Here is a 15,468-nt window from a genome sequence, read left to right as displayed (position 1 = left end):
AGAGATAGTTGGGGTCAGGATCGTGAGTCTGGAAATCCATTTAGAGAACTGGATCTGCAGGGGAAGGATCAGGAGTGGGTTTGAGCACTGATATGGAGAGGTAGGGGCATGAATTACAGCTATAGAAAGGTTCTGGAGCTGAGCACAGCTTCATAAATCAGCAAACGTGGTGTTGCTTGCCTCATCTTGGAGAGGCTCAACAAGGGCAGCTGGGGCTGCGGCTCACAGCTGGCCACACAGGAGCTCTGGCATGCAGTCTCTGTCCTACACACCCACATGCCTACGGCACAAATTCCTGAGCAGCAAGAGCATCCCTGCTGCACAGATGACCAACAATGTAGTGCAGCCAGCAGTGAGAAGGCAAGGGATAGTCCCTTGCTTCCCTTCTGCACAAATTCTCACCTGCCATCCCAAAGGTGAGCATGTCCTTGAGGTCTAACTCACAGTAAGCATCACAGAATGGGAAGGGAGCATAATTAATACACTGTGGCTCCCATATATATATATATATATATATATATATTTTTTTTTTTTTAAGTGCTTTGGGGGAGAGAAAGGGAAAAAAGAAGGAAAAAAAACGCTGAGGATCTCCATCAGAGCTTTGGCCAATGGTCTCCAAATCAGGACTCAGTTCTAACATTATGATGCTGCTCTGGAAGCAGATTGCCCAAGTCACTGCAGTTGCTTGCTGTGTTTTAGGTCTTCAAAATTTATTATTTTAAATAATAAAGAACTTGTTTCTTTATTATTTAAAATAATAAAGCGGTGTCACAATACAGATACAAGCTCAGTTTTTTTCTTCATCTCAGAAGCTCTGTAGATTCACTTCTCTCCATGACTGCCACATAAAGGTATCTTGAGAAGAAACAAACAAAACTTCACTTAGCTCTACCATTTACAGAGGATCAAGCCTCTGTAATGACAGTTACTATCTCATACATCTCAGTCTTCCCTTGGTGACAGCAGCAACCATAACCTGCACTTTCCAGGCACTCACATAAGGAGTTGGGCTTTCTCACCCCTACTCCATTGCAACTGTGGAGCAAAAGCATGACTAAAATTCAGATGCCCATCACCAAACCTCTCGGTCTTTTATCTGATGAAGAATTTACTCAATGAAAAACAAATCTTCTGCTTATTGAAATGCTTCTACTTGAAATAAATCCCATAATAGCCAAGTTCTTATCAGTCAAATCTGTCAGGCTCCATACACACTAGAGCCTGCCTGGAAGGACTCCTACCACAGCAGCCTCGGCCTCCACATGGTGCTCCCCTGGAACATCTCTAGCAGGAGGTCTCCGCTGCTGAAAAATGTGGGAATTTCAGGCAGAAAGCATTCCCCCTCAAGGTCTTCCATCTCCTTTGCTGCCTATCTAACTCAAACACATTACAGAGTCTCACTGTTGGCAGTACTGAAAAACGTTTAACATTTGGCTTTCTATCAAATATGTTGCTTGCCATTTTTCTCTTGGAATTAGGCTGAAGAACTAAGACTAGATTTTAAACTCACACTCCAAGGCTTTTGTCAGAGCAGGACAGCTTGCCATGCCACAGAGATTCCTTGTCTTAAACTTCATTCAAGACTCAGCAGCTCAAGACCTCAGCTGCTCTCTAAATTAAAAAGATCTCTGACCCTTTGGCCTCAGCTCCTTCCTTGAATTCCTGCTTCTCACCAGGCAACATCCTGCACGGTCAAGCAACAAAAGCCTCATCTTCCTCAGTCCCAGAGCAGCTAATGAGTTCTGTGCTCTCCCACAAGTCTTGTGCTGTAGTCTAACTGTTGCACCTGAACTCAAATGCGTTTGACAGTTACTGCAGCTGCCTTTCTGAAATAGCCTCAATAAGGGCTCTATAAAAACATTCAGGCTCTGAATATAGCTTAGCCATGCACGGATGAGAACAATATCCTTCAGGGCTTTGCAGCCTGAGCAAGGAGGTGGCTGCATTTGGCAAAAACAGGGACCTGAGCATTTCTAGTCAGCTCTTCTCGAGGACACAGGGAAGGTAAAGCAGGAAGATAACTTTGCCCACAATTCTCAGACAACAGACTATAATGGAGGATCTGCACAGAAGATGGACTTCAGGCTTTTTAGTGGATTCTTCTGAATTAATCTTCCTCCATGGACTGACAAGTGCCTCAGTGAGACGGATGGAGCAGGATCCTGCTCCCCAGGAGCTCCCACAGGTCTCAGGCAAACAGGAAAACAGAATAATAGAATGGCTTACACTGGAAGGAACCTTATATCCCGTCCAGTTCCAATCACTTGCTTTGGCAGGGCTGCCTCCCAGCAACTCAAGCTGCCCTGGGCCTTATCCAACCTAGCCTTGAGCACCTCCAGGGATGGTACACCCACAGCTTCTCTAGGCAGCCTGTGCCAGTGCCTTACCACCCTCAGAATACAAAATTTCTTCGTAACATCTCACTTAAATTTCCCTTCTTTTAGTTTAAAGCTGTGTAAAAAGTCTCTCCCCTTCCTGCTTATAAGTTCCCATTTAGTACCATAAAGCTGTAATGAGAGCTCCTAGGAGCCTTCTCTTTTTCAGGCTAAACAAGCCCATTTTCCTCAGCTTCCCTGAACATCTTCATGACCAATGATCTGCTTGCTACAGATATGCTCAATGATCAGTTAAAATCAAAATGAAACTGTTAGTACAGCATTTCTGCAGTCCAGTCAGAGACTTGAGCCATGGTTACTGTACTTGCCAGAGCATCTCAGCAGGCAAACTTCAAGATACCAGGTACAAACAGAGCTTCCATGCATTTATGTGCCAGGAAGCCCACAGATGGACAAAAGGTCTGCCCCCAACTTCTAGCTCTCACCCACCCACCCCCATTATGTGGCTGTATGTTGCAGAGGTCCCCCTTTGCAGCCCTGAAAGACAGCCCTCTGCCAAGCACGTGGCACTCATCAGTGTTCAAACAGCCTAAAACAGGAAAACCTTCTTGGGCCTCACACACTGGATGCAGCACCTTCCTTGTGCAGCATGAGAGAGATGGTTATGAATGACAGGAGAACAGAAAGTCACATACTGTTTCCTCAGATAAGAAGGGGGAAAATCTTGCTCTGCCTGTGTTGCAGACTGCTGTAGTTTTCCCCTCAGTACCCACACAGGACAGTGACAGTATGGCCATTCACCACTGCCCCAAACCAGTAAGGAAAGGCACTGTGTTAGCAGATGTAATCCACCCAGCTTGGCCCTAGAACTGGACCTGATCTCAAGCACATCAGTGTCTACAATAATCTTACCAACTGCAAGAAGGAATGAAAAATTTGAGAAAATAGAGAGCAGGCAATTAAAAAAAAAAAATCAGAAATAAAAATACTTTTCTTCTGCTTTTAACTTATGCATTGAAATGAGAGATGTTTGCATAGAAAGATCCTGCTCAAGGAACCTTAAAACATTCTCCTCCCTCTGCTTTCATACATTACTGTGTTCCACACCAACATCAGCTGCTCGCAGAAGCATTTCCCCTATCAGTGAGCTAAGAGCCACGTCCACCAAGTGTCTGCACCCCACAGACATAGGACACTGACCAAGGAGCCTGAAAGGATCACAGAAGATCAATTAGTATCAGCCAGGAGACAAACTGTCAAGAGGGACTCATGCATCTCCAGATGGGAGAAACCCTGAACAAAGAGACCAGACAGAGAAGCAGCTCTCAAAGGGCCCAGCCTGCAGCTCAGGGGGATTTCTGCCAGTGGGATATTTTGTTGATAAGGGTTGCAGAGCTTCTCAGCCTGCTAGGCATGAGCCTGCAAGAGGGTAAGACATTCCCTGTTGGCCCAGTGATAATGTCTGTACTATCTAGTTATACAATAAGCCTTAGGTTGTTTTCCTAACGCAGGCAGAGTCTGGCAAAGCTAAAATAAGCTACTCTTGTCTCACACTGCAGCATAACAGCCTCACACATAGCTTCTTTCTCCCTACTGATACCTTCTTTCTTCCACTTGGCTGCACAAAAGACACCGATGCTATCAGCGGAGGAGCATGGCGCTCTCAGACCAAGCAGGGTATGGAAAACTTAAAAGAGGTTCAAACTCCAGCCGCTTTGATCCGGAGAGTAGCTTCACTAGAGCCAAAACAAATGTTTGCTGATAATCCTGTGCCCTTTGTTTGCTTGTGTAGATTCCATTTTAATAGCTTTCTTATGGTAAGTTTTACAGCTGGGGTCAGAGTGATAAAAAGCACAGATTATTCTCCACCATGCTCATTTGCTTTCCCCCAGTTTGATGCAGCCTTACCTTGAAAAAATAGATTCTTTGATTCAGGATGCTCTGCTGACCCGTGCAAAACTTCACCTCCTTTATCACTTAACAAGCAGTTAGAAAAGCCTGGGCTGTTCCAGGGCAGTAGAAGAGTGAGTCATAACCAGGCTTTCCTGGAAGGCTTGAGGTACCCTTTCCTAGAGCACCCAAATCAAACAATCCTTTTAACCTCTGCATTGATGGATTGATTTACCTCCCTCCAAGCACTGCTCTGCCTGAGCCCCCACAGGACCCCTGAAACAACTGCAGAGCTGAGACTGCAGCAGATGATAGGATGCCAGTAGTTCTTTCTCACTCTCTCATATGAAGCAGAAACGTCACTGTCTGTGCAGTAGCTTCTAATGCAGCCGAAAACACAATGCTACAACTTTCATCTGTTCTTTCTACTTGATTTATTTGAGCTATGCCCCAGCTATTTCCCATTCTGAATGTCAAGAGAAGGAAAATGGGTTTTGTTTTGCCTTCGTTATTTTTTTCAAGTTCAAGCTGAGCAAGATTAGGAGCTCTACCAGTCTGCATCAGTAACGTGGAGAAACCTTTGTTGTCTCTAGTTAAAAATCAGAGTTGAACCAATTTACCTATTAACAGCGGCATGACAAAAGCTAGAAGCTGTCAGTAGCCTTCTGGTCCCAAGATGGAGTTCCTATTGCTTTTGTAACAGGCTGAAAAATTACTACTCGGGCTTTGCTGTTGAATTTTATGAATGGAAAATAGTTTTGCCCCAGAGCTTGTATTCATTATTCATAGTTTGGTTTGTTCCCTAAGAAACATGAATGTAGCAACAAATTCAAGGACTCCCTGGATGTTAGGTAACTGCAGATCCAGATCAGGAATGCACAATGCCTTTCCATCCCTAATTCCTGTGTCAACATCTCCAAGGGTAAACATGTGGCAGAAGACATGAGAATTTACAAACACATCAGTACCTTCTGGATGATGAGTACAAATAACCAGGAAGGCCTAAAGCCACAGCTAGGATGAGCTTCAGTACTGCAATTGCAGAATGTGGCAAGGAAACAACACTGCAAGATTTTTTCACCTCCAAGCTGCTGCTTGCTCACACAGATCTCTCGTATACTCCTGTCAGTAATGCAAACTGTTCTGATACTGGTATTTACTGGCAAGAAAGAAAGAGAAACACAGGTACAAATGCCAAGCACAGCTAAGGTAAGAAACTTCAAGCAGACTCCGAAGCATCTCAGTGTTTAACCACAGCTGAGTATTCTGTAGTGCACACACACACAGAAAAACAAAGTCCAGTCCTCCTGTCCACCCGTGAGAGTTCAAGGAAATTTGTCTGCACTGACTTATCTGTAGTCATAATCTTTCTGGGCAGATCTTCACACATTTAAGATCTTCATCAGGGTAATGAGGTATTTTCTCTACAAATTTTGTGTTGTTTTTGCTATCTGGTTTTGTTTCATTTCTTGTTTTTGTGTCATGGCTGTTTTTTGTTTTTGTTTTTTTATTTTTATTTTTATTTAACTTCCCACTTATGATGAAATCCCAAACATTTGTGAGACGGAGTTAATAACAGAATATGAAGACATGATCCTCATCTGCTCAAGCCCAGAGGAAGCAGCCAGGCCAAGGAAAGTAGTTAGTCTTGAAAGGGTGCTGGGTAGCAGATGGAATGAGCAAAGGAGCCTCCCAGACAGGTGTTCTATAACAGACATGGCCAGTAGGAAGAAGGCTCACTCATGATACATTTTGAAGGAAATCCAAAAAAACTATTAAGTGGTGTCTCGATGCTGTGAAGCCTCCAACAGCTGAATTGGCTGAAAGAACTCCTAGTTGTATCAACACATGGGAGTTGCACTGTGGCTTTATGTGCTTATTTTAGGCTTGGTCAGTTCCTTAGCCTGGTGCAAACCACAAATTCTTCATCTGTGCTGAAGAGTTAAGGTCCCAGATGCAGTGTCCCTTGTCACAGAATTGTAGGGGTTGAAAAGGACCTCTGGACATCACCCAGTCCAATCCCCAGCTAAAGCAGGTTCCCTACAGCAGGTCACACAGGAAAGTGTCCAGAGGGGTTTTGAATATCTCCAGAGAAGACGACTCCACAACTTCTCTGTGCAACCTGTTCCAGAGTTATGTCACCCTCAAAGTAAGTTATTCCTCATATTCAGATGGAACTGTGTTCCAGTTGGTGTCTGTTGTCCTGTTTCTGGCACCACTGAGCTTGGCCCCATTGAATTCATAAGCATTGATAAGATCCACCCTTAGTTTTCTTTTCTCCAGGTTCAACAGCCCCAGGTCTCTCAGCCTTTCCTCATACAGGAGATGCTCCAGGCCCCTCAGCATCTTTGTGTCCCTCCACTGGATTCTCTCCAGTAGTCCCCTGTCTTTCTTAAATTGGACACAGCACTTTAGATGTGGCCTCACCAGGGCAGAGTAGAGGGGGAGGATCACCTCCCTTGACCTGCTGGCCATGCTGTTTTTAATGCACCCCAGGATACCGTTGGCTTTCTGGGACATACGGGCACACTGCTGTTTCATGGCCAGCCTGTTGTCCACTGGGACACCCAGGTCCTTCTCCACAGAGGTCATTTCCAGCAGGTCAGCCCCTAACCTGTACTGATGCATGCGGTTATTTCTCCCTAGGTGTAGGACTGTTCACTTGCCCTTGTTGAAAGTCATTAGGTTTCTCTCCACCCAAGTCTCCACCCTGTTCAGGTCTTTCTGAATGGCAGCACAGCCTTCTCACCCTTCTTGTGTCTCAGCCACTCCTCCCAGCTTCACATCATCAGCACATTTGCTGAGGGTGGACTCTATCCCTTCATTCAGGTCACTGATGTAGATGTTAAACAAGACCTTGCTGAAGTCAAGGTGCACAACATCCACTGCTCTCCCCACCTCTACCCAGCCAGTCATAACTTCATAGAAGGCTACCAGGTTAATCAAGAATGACTTCCCATTGGCGAACCCACGCTGACTACTCTCGATAACCTTCTCTTCCACTTGCTTGGAGATTACATCCAAAATAAGTTGTTCTACCACATTCCCAGAGACAAAGATGAGACTGCTGCCTCAAGCCTAAAGCACTGCTGAGATTCCTCTATTGCCACACCGCAGGCTGAAGTACCATTCAGGAGGCACTATCATGCTATCAGGTTTTTCCAACAAATTCATCTCAAGAAGTTTCTGCTGCTCCTGGCAGCTCATTCCTGCTTTCTTGGTAGTTACTGTGCCCACAGAAAACACTATAGGATGAGAAAAAAAGCGAGGAGAAGGGGGAACACAGGGAAATACAGACATAAATCAAAAGAAATGGCCTAAACAGTATGACAGAGACAGGATTAGGAAGCTGCTCTACTGTATTGCATAAATGAATGCAATTGTTGTTGTTCCTCTAGCATCTAGAGGGGAAAACAAAACAAAAAACCACCACACCAATACTGGAACCTCTGCAAAGATGGATTACTTTGTTAGAGATGGAAGATGCTGCCCATCAGGCCATAACCATCTGTAGGTGTTCTTAAGAGTGTGTTGAAGCAGCTGGCATACCTCAGGAAATCCACCCTAGGCCCAAATGTCTGCCTTGGCTGCTCAGGTGGCCATCACAAACACAGCGCCTGTGACAGAGCAAAGTATAAATACTGAAGTTTTATCTGGAGCTGGAGCCAAATGGCACTGGCTGCCCAGGGATGGCTTTTTCCTCACTATGCCAACTCCCACCTCCTCAGTGCCAGGCACAGGAAAGTCCTTGCTTTCCAGCTAATGCCCCATCTCAAGGAGGAACCACATGGTCCTCACACCACCCTGTATCAGGAGGCATTTGTTGCACCACCCAGCACAGCCCCCGTGTGACTGCCCAGCTATAGCCACACTGCCCTGTGCAGCAGCCATGTCCTTGGTCAGTTGGTGGAGTAGGGAATCAAGGGCCTAAAGAACAGGGCAGCAAGTAACTCCAGTAAATCCTGTTCTGTTCCCAAGGAGAAAGCCTTATGCTTTTTCCTTAACTGTTGGTCTGATTTCTCCCTGCAACTGGGTGGAAAAAGCCTGTTAGAAAGTGATGCTCTGCTGAAACAATAGACTTCAGAGGGGCATTCCTCTCTGTAAGAAATAAAAAAAAAAAATAAAAAATCCATAAAAGACTTTGATCTCAAAACTTTCTGGGCCACACTACAGGAACAAGGCTTCTCATTTTCAAATAGCTTCCTACCAATTGCATTTAATTAACATTTGGTGAAGTTTAAATATCAGCACCTGAACAATGGAGCTCACCTTCCCAAAGAGGATCACCCCTACCCCCTCCTTGAAACAAAACCATTTTGTAATCTGCACACAACATCCCTTCTTTTCATCCCCTGCAGACAAAAACATATTGGAAAACTTGTAGATTTTGCATGAAGTGGAGACACCCTGCCCTGACCAGCCCTTGTATATCATACTGTTCCTGGCCGCCGTGCAGATTAGGTGCAACTTGCAGCTGATTTTTCCCCCTGCAACTCCATACCCTCAGCGAGATGCTGCAGGAGACCAGAGTCACTGTATGGGACTTCGCGGCTTCTCCTGGGGACAAGTAAGCATAGGACACGTCAGTGCAGAGCTGTCGCCGGGCCGGGGACATCCAGGAGGTGGCACTGTTAAACTGCTGAGGTTTGCCACGAGTCGGTGTTCTTTTTTCCCCTCCCACCTCCTCCCCCGTAATCTTTTTTCCTGCCTTGAGGATGGCGATAGAGCATTGCGAAAGCTTGGCTGGAAAAAAAAAAAAAAAAAAGCCAACAAACTAAACCTCCGTAAAACAGACGATGGCTTTATGATTGCGGGAGCGTTTCTCTCTCTCCCTCACATCAGAACTTTAACGGACTGGCTAGCTGAGATAGAGATGTTTACTCTGCACAAGGTGATGTTATACAACTTTCTCCCTCGAGCAACTACCGGAACTGTTCTGTTTTAACCCTCTGACACCTGGACCCAGCCCATTCAAAGTCCCTTTTAACTTTTTTCTTTTTTTTTTTCCTCCCAGGCAGCCTACACCCTTAACGCACTGTAATGCAGAACACCTACCTGCTGCTGACCTAGCAGGCAAACAACAAAAGCACTTTATCAGGACGGACACGTTATCGCCACTCAGCACCCCAGCTCCCTCTCCCTGAGCAAACAGTGGGGGTGGCAGGGGACAGCCACTCCAGCTCCCAGGCAGGGGAATGGCACAACACTACCATTCAGCAAGCAGTTTGCACCAGGACTGGCTGAGCGCTCCTTCCTGCTGGGACTCAACGGCTCCATAATCTCCAGGGAGGAGGTAGCCATGCTGCAAGACTTGCCAAGACTTCTGTTGGCACCCTGATGTCCCAGCAAGGCCCCACAGGAGCACGGCTTGTTCACTGCAGGAAGGTGTCTGAACAAGCTATGGCATACTGATTCACAGCAGTGCTTTTACTTTTGGTGAACTTCAAACTAAGTATTAAGTGGGAAGAACATTGCTAAAACATCTTGAAATCACCACTCCCATCAGTAATGCAGACAACAAGATTCCTTGCAGGCCCTCCCCAGCCCCTTTGCAACACTTGCTGCAGCATAAAACCCCATCATGCAGGAATCATTGATATTCTTGCAAATATTTCATTGTTTGCAGGGGAAAGATAACCATGAAAAAACACGTGCTGGATTTTAATTCCTTGGACTTGCACAGTAGCAGTGGAGAAACTAGCCAGCCATGACTTGCTAGCCCTCCCTAAACTACATCTGGCAGTGGCTGGAAGGAAATCAGTGGTCAGAGGCTCAGCATGGGAACCACTCACCTATACCAATTCTGCTTTCAGGACTTCAACAAATTCACAAATGAGTGCTGCTCCCCTTGAGCAGGGAGGTCCACAACTGCTCACTAGCCTGTCTTCTAAAAGTAACAGCCCAGATGAGTCATAGCAAAGATTGCAGTAACTGTGTCTTTTTTTAGTGATTTAAAAGTTCTCACGGCCATATTTTCCTCCCTGAAACTTGGCCCTTCTCTACCACAATTGTAGAAACTGCCAACAAAAAGTGAGGCTCTGCAAATGATGTGATCCAGGACAGCAGTGCCCAAATTTCTAGCCAGACAGGCCAGAAGCTCTGATCTTCCCCTGAACGTGATGCAGTACATCCAGGTGGAAGAGCTACTCCACATACATGCCCAGAGTCTCTCAGAAGACTCAAAAACCTCTCAAAAAACTTACCTTTGCTGCAGGCAAGCATACAAGCCTGTACCTACTGTGCTTCCCACAAAGGCTATCAGGAGGAACGGCATGGTGACGATGGTTGATGGTTGGACTAGATGATGTTTTTTTCCAACCCCAATGATCCTATGTTTTTCCAGGAACTCCTTGAATTTGATAAGAGAGCTACCCAGAAGCACTGATTTTCTGGCAACCAGCCCCATTAGTAGCTTTCCCAAGAAGCTGGCAGCCCCTCCTCTCTCATAACAAGGGCTCACACCTGGGCTCTTAATACAGGAAAGGCCATCATGAAACACAAAAAGGTCGCAGTGCCCCAGCTGCTACCTCTGCCATCACCAGCGGCCCTTCAAAGCAGGGTTCTCTGAAATAATAAAAGTAATCGCAAAAAGCAGTGAGGATCCAGCCACAAACTTTAAGAACTCTTGAACTGTCCTGCTGGGCCCTTGCTTTTTGGCACATATCTAGTGTCACGCACCAACACAGTGCAAGTGGCATGAAAATAGAAAGCTTCCAGTTAAGCAATCATCTTGATTTGTATCAAAAACACTTTCCTAGCACTTAAAGATTTCAGCGATAAAAATCTCCTTGCACGTTAGTGACATACATCCACAGTATGAGCTGATTTCAACCTACATTAACAAGACAGAGCTCTCTCCTCAGTAACTAGGACAAATGCTAACTCTGGCATTATCCCATCTGACCTCAGCAGCCAGCCAAAAATGTAGGGAGCGGCAAGTTTCCGTTACAAGCTGATTTGGTAGCTAAATAAGGTGTTCCCTCCATCCCTTACAAAGAATGCATAAATTCCTTCTTTCTACCCACTGTGAGCACAGCAAAGATCAAACAACACAGAGCAATGTATTTGCTCACATTCTCACGTCCTTTTTGAAATTCATACCCTGTTTAAAGGTCTCTTCAGAGCGTGACAGCAGCTCTGGCTGCTGCTGCTGCTGGACTCAAGGGTGCTACCAGCTTTTGTGATTGACCCTTCTCAGCCAGGGACTGCTGCCCTGCAGAGAGGAGCTGGACATGGCACACACCTGCTCCTTCAGTCTGGTACACCAGAAGACTTCTCAGTACCAGATATTGATACAGCTGCCTACCCCCACAGCAGGTCTGCAGCCTGTTCATTAACAGCTTCACCTGCCAACACAAGGCTCAGAAGACTCCTTCCTGAGAACCACCCTTAGTTTGCAGCCCCTTACCTTCTCACATTTCCCATCCAGAGCTGTGCTTTCCCCTCAGGCCAGGATGACAATCCTTGCCATCCCAAAGCAAGTGGATTCAGCAAGGTGATCCTATTGGAGGGGGAAAAGATTGCTGTTGAGAGTGTGAGGGGTGCAGGGGTAATTTTTGGTTTCCTCTGTGGCTCGTTTCAGAGTTAGGGAGGAGGAACAGAGGCAGGAGGAGAGATGGATGTGTGTTCAGCAGCAATTAAGCACTAGGACAGCCTTTCTCCATTATTAAGAAGACACCATAACTTTGCTGATTCTTAGTCCTTGTGTATCTGAACAGTCAACAGTCAGCAGAAACACACGTCACCTGTCAGGAATGTGTGTTTGGGCTTGGGGTTCAACCAATTCCATCTTCTGACTTCCATTAGGGACTTTTTTCTTACTCCCAACATGGAGATTCCCTCTCCACCACCTCTTTCAGCGAGGTTCAGTCTATTTGTGATTTTGCTTCAGTCCATTAGTGCTTGCTGCAGCACTCACTGAAATCAATAGAAAAGAGCCCATTTCACTGATTAAGGTGGGAATTAAATTCTTTCTCCTTTCAAGCAGCCTTGAAGTATTGCTTTCTTCTGAACCAGCCCTTTCTACTTCTGCTCAATTGCACAGAAATGAAAATGGAGGAGGTTGAGTCTGATCTGAAGACTGTACTCCAACCTGCATCTCCCCAGTTAAGGAGAAAGTGACTTTTTTAACTGTCATCTTTTGTTTAAAATTTTAGTGATGCATTTGCAAGCAGTCTATCAGTTCTTCATGGAACTTTCTTAGGGATTGAGAGGTTTGGGAGAAGTGCTTGGTCTTTTTCTATGGGAGGTCAGGGGGAAGAAATAGTGTGCTTCCTTTCAAGGGCTTCTTCCATTGGTTTTAGGAATGCCAAGATGGCTGAACACAGCCCTCTGTTTTTCTAGAGGATTAAAAATATTTGAGGGCTGAGTACTAAGTGCTCTTATGCTTTTGGTGGAAAACAGGAGTGCCGAATACTAAGAAAATATCTCTCCTAAACACTGAGCACAGTGGTTTCCCCATCCCAAAGCCAAGATGCCCTTCAGGCTGGTCAAAACCTGTGTTAACATTTAACAATAAGGGTCTGTTCTGTGCATCCTAACAAAAGGAGAGAGGCACACCCTCTCCTTTTTCCTGTGACTAGATACTAAAGCATTTAGAAGTTTTTACAGTGCTCATTTGCACATTGCACTGAACAGCACAGAAGACCCCAAACTATTTTACCTATTGAGCTCAGTGAAGCACAAACCGGTGGTATGATGAGCGATCTGCTAGTTCCCCAGCTTGCTTCCATTTGAGTAAGTGCTACAGCTGATAATGAAGCACAAAACAAACGACAGTTGTATGAACACTCCCTTAAGTAACATTTGGTATTCCAGAGCTTGAACTTTGTGATAGAGTAATTATTGCTTTGTTTCTAAGGGAAATAGAGGCCAGCAGCACAGCCGGGAATTTCTTACATTTCTGGATGCCCAGCATCCCTCCAGAAAGCAGCTGTTGTGTCCCTGTTTCTCACATCTGTGGGTGACTCAGCTGCCCCAGCCGAGTTTCACCCAGATCCCTCCCCAGGCAGGGCAGGAGCAGCCGTGCCAGCTCCCACCCGTGCAGGCTGGGGCAGCACCAGGCCTTGGAGCTGTGTGAGCTCGCAGGGCTGCTCACGGCTGGGCCCAGGTGAGCCACGGGCATGCTGTCAGGGGCCCTGCCAGGAAACACCGGTGTCTTTCCCAATCACTGCTGGAGCAGACAGCACCCAGGTGTGCTATTTAGCTGGCCCGGGTGTGGCTCTCATCCATTACAGTCAGTCCCTGCGATGCTTTGCCCTGAGTCAGGTGCTGGCAGGACTCCTGGGATCCTCTGTCTCCAGGCAGTGGGAAGATGGGGCCACGCAGCAGTCTACCCTATGCCAGGAGAGCCTCATACCTTCTTTCAGCTAGCCTGTGCTTTTATACAAGGGAATAAACTGGGTCTGGAATCAAAACGGGGTTTGAACTGCTTGGCTAAGCATGCACGAGCCCATTTGAATGCACTTACACGAGCTGACAATCTGGTTAGCGCTCATCAATTAATTACAGACCAGCATGTCCACACCATGTTTTCTCTGTGATTTAGCCAAGCCAATTTTCCAAAACAATTTTAACTAACCCAGGCACAGCTGAACTGTAGAAATACATTTCGTGATCTGGGATACCAGAGCACAGTCAGGAGGACTGGGGCACACTGTACACATAAATATGGTATTCCAAAACCTATTGCAGAAACTTGCTGTGGTTGCTTACTATATCCATGCCCTCCACAGTCCTCCCTGGGGGGGACTACTGCACCCCACAGCAATGGTGGTGAGAGAGGCACATGCCCCTGTCTTTTTTTCCTTCAGGTTAGAAGCTGATGCACTGAGCTTTAGCTGCTGGGAAGGTTTGTGCTAAGTGCCCAGCTTGCAAAAAGTAGGTAACAAACAGCTGAGGAGCAGTAGCATCTTAAACAGCTGCAGCTGTTTCCCCAGTGAACGTGATTCAGAGCCTCAGCGTTCACAAGCTGAAGCTTAGAACATAGCAACAATTCTTGCAAAATATTTTGCTTCTTGTCTTTTTTTTTTTTTTTTTTCTCCCCCCACACAACTTTTTAACCTCTTGGTGCCTATGCTGAGTCCCTACCTAAAATAAGTTTCAGGGTGGAACATACTTGCCACTTGATCCGTGGCTTGCTAAATTTAGCCAAACACAGACTGCCTGTAGAGATGGTTCTCTTGAAATGTCAGTAGCCACACAAAAGGTTGCCAATGTCATCCAGGAAGTGGGACACCACGGCAGTTATATTTTTTACTTAAAATAATAATAAAAGAAACTTTCATACTCTGCGGAGAGGCAACCATAAATTTGATTCCAAAAAAAAAAGGGGGGGGAGGGGTGGGGAAGGACAAGGACAGACTTTAGCAAAGCAGAGGAGAGCCAGAAGAGAACTTTTGTATTTAACATACATAGAAGAGATTAACTCTTTGACTGGAGTCACCAAAAGCTGAAAAAGAGAATAACCTGCTTCAAATGATTTTTTAAGCAGTAAAGAGAGAGTTAAAGACTTTTGATCTAGAGGAAGGAAAGCTTTGGAAGAAAAAGATGAATATGCCGGCGTAACATGCAATTCCATCTTCTTAAGTTACCAAGTGTTTGATGTCAGCATCTGACTTTGTAAATGCATGACTTCTGAAGAAGTATCAAATACACAACAGCTCCTTCATCCAATGAGGTACTGGGATCCAGGGAAATCCCGGCGCCTCATCCTAGGGAAACTTTTCTTGGATCTTTGTGTGGGAGACATCAGTGACTAGTAAAAATAATAAATAAATAAAAATTGCCTGGCAACAGTACCTTCATGGTCAGGAAAGCATCAAGGTGTGCAAAGAAATTCCTGTAGACAAAGGGAATGCCAGCTCAGCTTGCCTCCATGAGAGAACACTAGGGGCAGCACTTCCAGCCATCTTGTCTTCACCTCCATAATTTCTAAAGAAATAAAAAAAAACACAAGAACTACTAGCAAAGCCAAGCTCAAACTGTGTTTCTTGCCTGCTCCAGGGTCAAATATAACAGTAATGAAAATGATGGTTTGCACCAGCTGCTGCTTCATCATTTGACTGAAAGCAGGTGAACAACACAGAACAGCCCCAAAGGCAATACACTGCTGAGCTGACCTCATTAGCTCCACTTTGCAAAGCCCCCTGCCTCCCCAAGCCGACTGCCTGCCAGTCTCTGCCTTGTAGCTTTGAAATGATCCCTTTCCTCCATCAGCATGTAAGACTAGTCACCTGCTATA

The 15,468-nt window shown here is 45.7% G+C and overlaps 1 protein-coding gene across 1 annotated transcript in view; it reads right to left on the bottom strand.

The window, feature by feature from the left end:
- F13A1 (coagulation factor XIII A chain) overlaps positions 1-15,158 on the bottom strand; it is a 203,030-nt gene extending 187,872 nt beyond the window's left edge. Inside the window, exon 1 of the mRNA XM_090136981.1 lies at positions 15,027-15,158. The gene's annotated coding sequence lies outside the window, so the exon portion shown is untranslated. The remainder of the gene's footprint in view (positions 1-15,026) is intronic.
- Positions 15,159-15,468: the final 310 nt, after the last annotated feature.

This window comes from Phasianus colchicus, chromosome 3, assembly GCF_987193195.1.
Source record: "Phasianus colchicus chromosome 3, bPhaCol1.hap1.1, whole genome shotgun sequence".
NCBI lineage: Eukaryota > Metazoa > Chordata > Aves > Galliformes > Phasianidae > Phasianus > Phasianus colchicus.
Note: the sequence above shows the minus strand (reverse complement) of the source record. Positions and strands in the feature narration are given on the sequence as shown.